This window comes from Odocoileus virginianus, chromosome 13 (assembly GCF_023699985.2).
Source record: "Odocoileus virginianus isolate 20LAN1187 ecotype Illinois chromosome 13, Ovbor_1.2, whole genome shotgun sequence".
NCBI lineage: Eukaryota > Metazoa > Chordata > Mammalia > Artiodactyla > Cervidae > Odocoileus > Odocoileus virginianus.
In genome coordinates, this window is record NC_069686.1 from 42,895,758 (window position 1) to 42,905,313 (window position 9,556).

Here is a 9,556-nt window from a genome sequence, read left to right on the forward strand (position 1 = left end):
AAAGTAGAATAAAATCCAGAATCAAAAGGCTGCGTGTTGTAGTGGATAAAGATCACAGACTTGGGAGCCTGACAGATGTGAGTGCAAGTCCACCTTATTGCTTTTGTTCATGTGACACTGTTACATTACCACTCTGAGCCTCAGTTTCCTGATTCAAAAAATAAGACAACAACACATCCTTCAGCGATTACTGCAATATAAATGAAGTAATATATGTGGACAGCAGCTAGCTTTAATGTGTATACTCAACAAATGTTACTCCTCTTCCCTCTATCTTAATTTTGATCTTGCATTTATTTTAGATTTTTATTAGTACAGTCAACTCATAACTAGCCAGTAGCCGTAATCCAAATAATACAACATGATAGATAATCCCATATTTGCTTATGTTTTGCATAAATATGTTTGATTAGGGATAAGTTTTAAGGGAATTCACAAGATTTCAAAAATTTACATAAAGTCTATTTGAGATTAGATAGAAATCTCTTCCTTTTGTCTTTTTTTGCAGAATGATATTTGATAACCAATATGAAGTGAGTATATGTGTGTTCAGCTGCTTCAGTCATGTCTGACTCTTTGTGACCCCATGGACACTAGCCTGATATGCTCCTCTGTCCATGGGATTCTCCAGGCAAGAACACTGGCCTGGGTTGCCATGCCCTACTCCATGCCCTGGATCTTCCTGACCCAGGTATCGAAACTGTGGCTCCTGCATTGCCGGTGGATTCTTAACTGCTGAGCCACTGGGGGAGCCCATGAAATTAATACCTACTATGTATCTGATGTTTTATAAATAAAAGGGAGATGGGGGTAAGGATTTCTTTTAAACAAGTTAAAGAGATCTTCACTCTTCTAAGAGAACTAATCAGACTTGAACTCTCTCCCTTTCTCTTTCCTGTCTTTTCTTCTTGCAGCTATGGTTCCTGGCCCTAGAAAGGACATGGCTATTTTTGTCTGTCAGATTCCTGTGGTACTGTACTCTGTGGATGAGTCAATGGGTCAGTTAGTTGTAAGATAGGAGTGGGAATGTTATTCAGCAGAATTTCTGGGGAAAAAAGCATGTGAATTCTCACAGGGAAAAAGGCAGAGCCAAAGACTACATATCCCTTTCCAGGGAGCCAGACAGAGCAGGCCCACTTGGGGAGGGTAGAATATGAAGATGCAGTGTAGACAAGGGGCCATGTCAGCAAAACAGTGAGGGGACTACACTGGAGTGGAGAGGGGAGACACATGCAGGAGGAGATTTTAGGGAGACGCAGAGAAGCCTAATGATCTTCAGAAATTTTCTGTGTGATACATACTGTAAAACTCATTTCACCTTTTTACTTATAGTAAATATCTATGCTGTTCTTGTGGATCCTAAAGTTGGACTGGAGTTTCTCTGAACATGACTTTGCGTGGCATCCAGTCTGGGGAAGACAGGCCAACCATCACCAGGAAAGTTAGACAAATAGGTATCTAAGGGAACACAGCATTAGTAGACATGGCCCAATTCCCAATCACATCGCTTCTTGCCTGCTCTCTGTTTGAACCTTCACTATTGCTTTCAAGAGCACCATTGTGAAAAAATATAGTGCTTTTAGAGAAATGCTGGATTCAGAAGTAGACAAAAGAAGAAATTTTGAAAAGGATAAAATATAAAGAAAAAATAGTAGTGTGGAGTTAGCTGGTGGCTAACACTTCAGATGCCTTAGCATGTCATTTGGTGTCTCTGTCCTTGGACATGTCACATTCCCACATTTTGAAAGAAAGAAACGAAAGAAGGAAGGGAGGGAGGGAGGAAAGAGAGGGAAGGATGGAAGTAGAGAGAAAAGAAAAAAGAGAAAAGACCCTTCACAAAAATAACCTGGCAAAAACCAATTATCTACTATTACTTCACTTGTACACTTGTGAATTGGTTGACTCAAATGTCCACCTGGAGGCCTAGATGAGAGCATTATCTGGTGATGGAGGATTTGATGAGAAGAAAGTAGTTGCCACCTTGTTGGCACATGGAGCAGATGGGTAGAGGTGGGTTAAGAGTTTAAAGCAAAAGGGAACTAGATACTGAGAAGAGGAGACTAGGCAAGAAGAAAGAGACCTAGATTTCTAAGATGAAGGACTGACTCCACAGATTCTTTGTCAACTTTTTAGCTTAGGATTAAGCAAATAACTTGCTGTTAACAAGTAACCAGAATAACTTTTTTGCTTAGGATTCTCATGGGTGAGGCAGAACATTAAAAGTTGATGAGAAGTGATACTATTCACAATTACGGGATCATAGCTAGCTTAAATAGGATTCCCTGGAAATAGACTCTGAGTCAATGAGGGCCATGCAGAAGGTTCACTGGAAGGTGATCTCAGGGGCGAGACCTGCATGGAAGGGAGGAAGGAGAGATTAGACAAAGGAAGGAGTTGGCCAGCACTCTGCTTGCGATTGGGTTTTTGGCTAATTCTTCAGGGGAGGCTGCAATGGCCACTGGGAGTTTCACAAAATTAAGCAAAAGAGCTGAATCTTTGTAGCTGCCCATTCTGGCCTTGGCCTTCTGTTTAGAAAGGATTGTGACCTTGGGCAAAGCAGTGCTCAGTGAGGGACATAACTGTGAGCCCCAGCTGCTGGTTTTCTCAGTAGCTGAGGGATAGATACTGTATTAGTCAGCTTGGGCTGCCATAACAAAATACCGTGGATTGGCTGGCTTAGAAACAGGAATTTTGTTTTGGAGGCTGGAAAGTCTAAGATCAAGGTGCTGGCCAGTTTGGTCCCTGAGTGAGAACCCTCTTCCTGGCTTGCACACAGCTGCCTTTTCACTGTGTTTCCATGGCAGAGAGAGAGAGCAAGCCCACTGCTCTCTCTTCCTCTTCCTAGAAGAAGACATCCCATGGTGGAGTCCCCCACTCTAACAATCTCATCTAAGCCTAATTAACTCCCAAAGCCCCACTTCCAGATACCACCATATTGGGAGTTAGGACTTCAACACATAAATTTGGGGGGACTCAGTGCAGTTTGTAGAAGGAATGTCAACCCAAAAGAGTGGATCTGGGCAAAGCACAAAGAGTATCTACTACAACAATATAATTTGGATGCCACTTAGAGTGGAAATCCTTAAACTAGGGCTTTGTGGCAAGACGAGTGGGAAATGATAAACAAAGACATGCTGTGGCCCCTGACAGTAAGTAGTTGGCTGAGGTTTAGCACACTATCACTGCCCCAAGGGAACAGGCTGGCTTTGGTTGGACTTCTATTCCCAATAGGAAACTGGAGACTGTCATAGGAATTGAAATGAAGCCTCTTCCTAAAATATAGGAAATCACATTAATGTGATCAGTGGGAGAAGGCTTCATTATCCATGTGTATCAGTTCAGTTCAGTTCAGTCGCTCAGTTGTGTCCAACTCTTTGCAACCCCATGAACTGCAGCACACCAGGCCTCCCTGTCCATCACCAAATCCCAGAGTTTACTCAAACTCATGTCCATCGAGTCAGTGATGCCATCCAGCCATCTCATCCTCTGTCGTCCCTTTCTCCTCCTGCCCCCAATCCCTCCCAGCATCAGGGTCTTTTCCAATGAGTCAACTCTTCGCATGAGGTGGCCAAAGTATTGGAGTTTCAGCTTCAGCATCAGTCCTTCCAATGAATATTTAGGACTGATTTCCCTTAGGATGGACTGGTTGGATCTCTTTGCAAGGGACTCTCCTCAAAGGGACTCTCAAGAGTCTTCTCCAACACCACAGTTCAAAAGCATCAATTCTTCGGCACTCAGCTTTCTTTATAGTCCAATTCTCACATCCATACATGACCATTGGAAAAACCATAGCCTTGACTAGACAGATCTTTGTTGACAAAGTAATGTCTCTGCTTTTCAATATGCTATCTAGGTTGGTCATAACTTTCCTTCCAAAGAGTAAGTGTCTTTTAATCTCATGGCTGCAGTCACCATCTGCACTGATTTTGAAACCCAGAAAAATAAAGTCAGCCACTGTTTCCACTGTTTCTCCATTTATTTGCCATGAAGTGATGGGACCAGATGCCATGATCTTAGTTTTCTGAATGTTGAACTTTAAGCCAACTTTTTCACTCTCCTCTTTCACCTTCATCAAGAGGCTCTTTAGTTCCTCTTCACTTTCTGCCATAAGGGTGGTGTCATCTGCATATCTGAGGTTATTGATATTTCTCCCAGCAATCTTGATTCCAGCCTGTGCTTCCTCCAGCCCAGCGTTTCTCATGATGTACTCTGCATACAAGTTAAATAAGCAGGGTGACAATATACAGCCTTGACATACTCCTTTTCCTATTTGGAACCAGTCTGTTGTTCCATGTCCAGTTCTGTTGCATCCTGACCTGCATACAGGTTTCTCAAGAAGTAGGTCAGGTGGTCTGGTATTCCATCTCTTTCAGAATTTTCCAGTTTATTGTGATCAACACAGTTTATTGTGATCCATGTGTATAAGCATGCACAAAAGGATTCTATATTCTTCAAATACAAGGCCTGTGCCTTGTAGTAGTGAAAGTAATTCCAGATCCATGGAGGGCTTGGGTCTTGGCCCATTGTGTTATTTATGACCTCTTCCTTGGAACAGAGCTGTTATAATAATTGCAGAGTTCTTATTCAAAAGCTATAGTGGCTAAAAGTCCAAACATCATCAATGGTCTTTTATTGCTGTTATCTGCTATTATCTATGATAATAGGGATTTATATATACCATGTTCCCAAGGTGAAGATGTGAAAGTGTGACGCCAATAACATCTATGGAATGCCTCTATATCATTAGGCAAAGGAAAGCTTTACAGATCTTAAAGTTATAACTTCTAAGGCTGAGTGAAGTCATCAGTGTCCCTTTCATGAGTCAGAAAAATGTGCCCATCTCCTGGTTCATTTTCCTAGATTCTGAATTTAAAAGCTATAAATCCGTGCCCCCCAAAAAATAAATCTATCATCTGTTCTGTATTTTTCTGTTTATAATGGAAGATAGCCCAAAATACTTAGTTGCTATGATGTGGAAGATTATAATAGTTCTTCACCATTTCCGCTCAAAATAATTCATGTTTTTCCTCTCGATTTTGAGTTTTGTATTTTTACATGTTGCCCTTTCTTTCTCAATGAATCTGCCTTCACCCCCCATTTAGGTTCACTCAAGAACTTTCTGTGAATTTAGTAACATTTCATTTTGTAGTCGGAGAACAAGGGTATGCATTTTGGATATACAATTCATTCTTATAGTCCATGCCTGTCTGTCTTGAAAAAGTCATACTCATCAATGCCAGTCCTGAGTTATAACACCAAGAATTTGTAATGCCAATTAACTCAAAATTTCCATCATGTATAGAGATTTATGATTACTCCAGTGACGTCTTGACTTACTAAAAAGCAAGCCCTGAGATTGCTAACACAGAGTGTGTTGTCAAGAATGAGAGCATAACTTCAGGAAAATGACATTAACTCATCCTTCCTGTATAGATTATTTGAAAAGAAACTCCTATATAAATAAAATTCAATTCATGCATTCACTCCCCCTTATGTCATTTATATGATACTTTTTATACTCTTATTCTTAACATAATTTATAAACAGATATTCAAAGTAATTCTGATGTATGTTGGAAATGTTATTTTTCTCAGTGTTTCTGTTAACCAAAAAAAATAAGAAAAAAGAAAATTACATGACTTAAGTTATAATAACAGTATCCTTTTCAATGAAATTAAAAATTAAGCCCATTGTGTATAATATAACAAATACAATAATCACATGTATGGAAATAATCATCTAAACATTTATTTAAATTACATAACTTTTAAATTGCTAGAATATTGAATGACAAATAGGTGACTCCAATTTAGTAATCTGCTCAGACTTTTCACATGAAAAATATGGCAAATAACAGTGTAATTCAGGAGAATATTCTGAGGTATGTTTACCTTGAACAAATTTTCCAAAAAACTAGGTGTTCATTTAAAGGAATAAATAATTACTGAAAGAATACAACTGCGTCCCCATGGCCAAACTGCAGAATTCAGCAGAAAAAATGATATCTCACTTATGCAAAAGATTTTGTCATGATAAAGTTTGTTCTTCCCTACATTTCCCCTCAAATGGCAATTCTATACTTGGCAATGTTGCCTGTTTTATTCTCATCTAGGTCAAAATTTAAGTCCTGGTGTGGAGGGAGTGAGTTAATATCTAATGCTGCACTTTGCAAGTAATCACACTGCTACCTTACCCAGAGAAAAGTAATGTTTGTTGAGCACTTACATTTATTGAGCCAGGCCTGTACCTGCTAATGCTTTACTATGTCATTTCTTGGTTCGTTTATTAAATATTTATAAATGTCTACTCTTTGCCAACCATTGGGAACATAAAAAAAAGTCAGATTTCATGTCTTTGAGAGATATAGTCTGGTTCTCTAATTCAGATCATTCAATCTCACAATAACTGAAAGAGAAATGTATTAGCATTCATTTTTATCTTGATGATGGGGAAACCGAGGCTCACAAAGTTTCAATGATTTGCCCATAATCAGAAGCAGTATTTAAGCTCAAGTCCATCAGACTCCAAGCCCCATTCTTGCTCTATTTTTTCTTTATTGTTACTGGATAAAACACTTCTATACTTAACTTGAAATGTGATGGTGGGAACTAAAATGTCAGTAAAGTACTCAGTGTCAAAATGTCATGATGTTTAGTCTGAAAGTTTATTTTTTTTCTCCTTTTCACTTTCTGTATGCCTATTGCATATATAAAAGATGCCTACAGATGGTTCTTCACCTTTCCCACAAATTAGAAAAAGAGAAAAACTGTAATGTATGACAAACAATCTTATAGTCATTTGTTGGTGCTGGCTTTTACGGAGCCCCAAACAGGCAAGCTGTAACATGTAGATGCAAATTCAGTAAGAGCTGATAATCCTCAGCAGTATATTAGTTGAGGTCCTTGAGTAAGACTCTTGCTCTCTCCTTTACAGTTCATTTCTCCTGCTGGAGGATTCCTCATGCTAACTCCTATTTTCTATGCATAAGTGCCATGCTAGACCAGGGCAAGCATTTAATTGTACTGTGGGGAATAACTTGAATGAGTGACCTGGGGCTTGGCCAATGGCCAACTCCATTGGAAACTCCCCTCTAAGCTGTGCATTTTTAGGCTGTGGTCATCTTTGGGATTTCCCCCGAAAAACTTCTCTATCATGGCAGATATTTAACAACCCTATTTTCAGAATAGTATCCAAGCCAGGGTGTCAAAATGAGGTATGAAATAATTTGATTTGCATGTTGATTTCTCTCTTCTTAAATCCTTCCCTTTCTTAAATCTTTTTAATTTGCATATTTTAAACTTTTCTCTATTTGCATATTGAAGTCTTCTTGTAAAAGTCTCTGCTTTCCCCAACAAAATGGTGCATTCAACATTTCCTGACAGTCTATGTCCCATAGAATTCTAGGTACTTTTGGTTTGTTATTACCAAGACTAAAGAAAAAGTTTCTAAATAGCTTTTGACAGGCTTCTAAAGTAATGAGTTACAGACAACGTTTTGTCAAATACAATGATACAATTCATGTTTTCAGCAAGCTGTTTCTTGGTTAAAAACCTGGGCTAAATTGTTATATATATATATAGGCACAAAAAAGACATATTCAGAAACAATAGGTCATGCATATTTAAGTTGTTGGTAAAAGCACTAGATGACTGGATTTTATTTGTTGCTCAGCACGATAGAATTTTGGCCTTGAAAATTGTTCCTAGAATGACAGACAGTTAGGAAAAAGATCCTCATTGGTAGAAAGGTATCAAACTATCTAAATTATTCAAATTATTTTCTCTTCCAAATAGGCCCACTACCTCTCTATATATTAGAAGACCAAAAGTATATTCAGAAGTTACTGGTCAAAAACTATCTGTGACCCAGATACTGTTTGGATTTGCATGAGATATTTCCAAAGCAGTTTGGGAAAGCCCACAAATTCAAAGCAGCCTCTTTATCCTCACCCCATTTCTGCTGAGTCCAGGAACCTTATTTCATTTCCTGCATGGTAGGCATTTTTTAGGGACTAGGTAAGCCATGACATCTGCACTGCTTTCTGAGTCATTGTCGTGAAATGATACACGCTTGGGTGTAGTGAAGCTACTTAGTTCCCAGAGAAAACAAACAAACAGAAGTCAGCTAGGAACTTCAGTTTGGTTAAAAACAAAAGCAATGTACAATTCAAAATTTTTTATTTATTTAAAAAAAAACGTCTACAGCTTTTAAGTTTCTAAATGATATTTTCTAACCATGAGAAAATATTTTAAATGAGAGCCTTTGCTCTGCATGCCTCATTCAGACACATGCCATAATTGGTGAAGGGAACCGGTCAGGCCTCTTCCAAGAAGATCTGTCTATGGAAGATTGAGACATAAAGCTTCTATTTTGATAGATCAGTGGGGCACATACTCAAAGAAAAATCTCTGTACACAGCCTTAAGGGCTTCCCAGGTGGCTCAGTGGGTAAAGAATCTTCCTGCATTGGAGGAGACTCAAGTTTGATCCCTGGGTCGGGAAGACCCCTGGAGGAGGGCATGGCAATCCACTCCAGTATTCTTGTCTGGAGAATCCCATGGACAGAGGAGCCTGACTACAGTCCAAGGGATTGCAAAGAGTTGGACACAACTGAAATGACTGAGCACACACACACACGCCCAAATAACCTTAAACTAATTTCATCATTTATTTACTGATTTTGTGAACTGTCATATATGACAGTATTCTAGGTCCTGCACAGTTATCAGCAGTAAAATATAGTTTCTGCTTTCATAGAACTTAGAATATAGCCTATGGGGATGAGGATGAGACTTAAATACAAAAGCCTGTAGCTTTATTATATTGTGAAATTACAAATAAAGTGCATAGAGACTTCAGAGGTGGAGGAGGAGAACAGCGTAAGTTAGATCTCCTACTAGTAAGAATAGCACATATTTGGAAGTAGTAACCATATTTCTTACATCTTTGAAGTAAAAAACAGAAGCTAGAAGGGTTCCTGGGAGTCTTTTCTCTTCTCCACCATCCTATGTGCAGTTGAGTTCTCTCCTCACCATGGCTTCTCACAAGACTTTCAGGATCAAGCGCTTCCTGGCCAAGAAACAAAAGCAGAATCATCCCATACCTCAATGGATTTGAATGAAAACTGGCAATAAAATCAGGTAGAACTCCAAGAGAAGACATTGGAGAAGAACCAAACTGGGTCTATAAGAAGTCTCACATAAAAGTGGCACACATGTTAAGACCACTTTTTTAAGCAGCCAAATCACCATGAGAACACGACTACTGTAATGCTTCGCTCCTGCTGTTTCTTATTTCCTTACTATCAGTCTGAAACTCAGTAATCAATATGAAATGTTGGGGGGAAGAAAAAAAAAGTGTTCCTGGGAAATTCCAAGAGCAACAAAACCAAAAAAATTAAATCAATGATGAATTCTACCCACCTCTTGGGTGAAAAAAAGAGTTGAATAGAAAACTGTTATCCAGTGTTTATATTATGCCAGACATGGATGACATATTAATTCTCTAATCAAAATAACATCCTAATATCCTTTGCTTCATTTTTAAGATGCCCTGAT

General features: G+C 38.8%; 1 pseudogene; it reads left to right on the plus strand.

The window, feature by feature from the left end:
* The first annotated feature begins 9,032 nt into the window (after window positions 1-9,032).
* Window positions 9,033-9,188, plus strand: LOC110137153 (large ribosomal subunit protein eL39-like; annotated as a pseudogene).
* The last annotated feature ends 368 nt before the right edge of the window (window positions 9,189-9,556 follow it).